Raw genomic sequence first — 1,918 nt, forward strand, 5'->3', positions numbered from 1 at the left:
GGAAAACGCTGGGCTGGGAGTGGCGCGCGCACCCGATGGGGGCGGGGCGGGGCCTCTAGGAAAAGGCGCCAAGACGGCAGGTGCGCCGGGAAGCTAAGGGATTGGCTGAGCGGCCGCGGCCTCGGCGCCCTCCCCCGGGGTGCAGCTGGGACGCAGCCCGAGTAGCCCCGAGCCACTTGATCGACCTCGACGGGCTGCAGTGCAAGGTCAAACGGCTCCCAAAACATTGGGTACTTGCAGTGAAGTAGTTACTATTAAAGTGTCTGTCCTGGGTCGAATATTAAGAAGCCACGAAAGGTAAATTGTGAGTGTGTATTTTGCAGCCTCACAAATATGAAAATAATGCATGGCCGGGGATTTAGCTCAGTGGTTCGACCGCCTGCCTCTCAAGCTCAAGGACCCGAGTTCGATTCCCGGTACCCCCAAAAAAAAGAATAAAGCAAAATGTAAACCCGTATTCAGTGTGTGCAAGTAAGGCAAGCCTGGTCTACATAGCGAAACCTAGTCCCAGAAAACCAACAAACCAAAATAAAAAAGGTGTATGCAAGCAGCTCTGGAACTAAGACTGGTAAAGTGCTTTGGGTAATGTTTAATGCGTGAGAACAGAAGGGGAAAGCAGAAACAAGTGATCTATTCAGTGATAGGATTGTAGATTAACTTTCAAGTTCTTGGCTGCTATTGTTAGTATAGGATGGTTGCAATGCATAACAAATAAATAAAACAAGCCAGTAATCCAAGCCCTGAGGGAGGCAGTGGACCGAGTTCTAAAGAGTTCAAGTTCTAAAGAGGAACCCTGTCTCCAAAGTAAACAAATAAATAAGTAAAAGATGGCACATACCTGTGATCCCAGCACTGGTGAGGCTGAGGCAGGAGAGTAGGGTCCTTGCAAATTCAAGGCCAGCATGGACAGCATAGAAAGACCTTGTCAGAAAAAAAGAAAAAAGAAAGAGGGCTAGAGATGTAGTTCAGTGAGAAGACCCTGTTTAATTCCAAGGGGTTTTTTAAAAATAAAAATTTGATTCTTGCTACTTTTTATGAAAAGATAAAAGTTTTGTAACAAAATAACAAGAGAAAAGCAATACTTCTAAAACTCCTTTCAAGCTTTCAGACCCCTACCCCATCTGTAATTTATGGACCTCAGAGAGAGATGAATTTAGGAAGAGGTGCATTGTGAGAGGAACCAGCACCAGAAAAGAATTGCAAATAAAAAGCTTTCCCACCAAAGAGTGCTTTAAAATGGAAATCTATTTCCAAGGCCCCAGGCTCCAACTTTCCCCTGGTTGCACTGGAAAATCCAGTGGGTATGTGGAATCGGTCCACTGCCCTTCCCTCTACACCCCACACCTGGTGTAAAACCTCTCTTCCTGTCCAAACACATATTATTAAATCTCACCAGCTGGGTCCTGGCTACACCTTAGTCTCTCTGAAAAAGAAATCAACCAATACTAGTATTTCCCAGTGATAATCTTACACCCTCCTGGGGAAAATGACATGAAAATGAACAGAGGTCAGGACCATTTATATGAAATTTCAAATAAAAATTTTATATCCACTAAAGTGAAGCAACAAAGGTGCTAATGAGGCTGTCAATTATTTTTCTTTCTGTGATGTTATTAGTGGTAACAGGCAGTATGCAATTAAATCTCTTTCCCTTACATTTTCTCCCTACAAGCTGTGCAAGAATCTTCTGCCATTTGCAGTGAACGAATATAAATTTAGATTGCTTTGTCCTGAAAGACTGTTTTGCTTTGCCCTGTGCTCCACACAGTATTCAATTATTTGGTTTTTATCTGAGTGTCATTGTTGTTAGTGTCACCTTTCTTAATTAGCATGATCTGCCATTTCTGGAAACCCAGTAATTTGGATGTTCACAATGAAATATGGTTGGGTCTTTTTTTTTTTTTTTTTTTTTTTTTTT

This window comes from Fukomys damarensis, unplaced genomic scaffold (genome assembly GCF_012274545.1).
Source record: "Fukomys damarensis isolate Sample0158 unplaced genomic scaffold, DMR_v1.0_HiC HiC_scaffold_12, whole genome shotgun sequence".
NCBI lineage: Eukaryota > Metazoa > Chordata > Mammalia > Rodentia > Bathyergidae > Fukomys > Fukomys damarensis.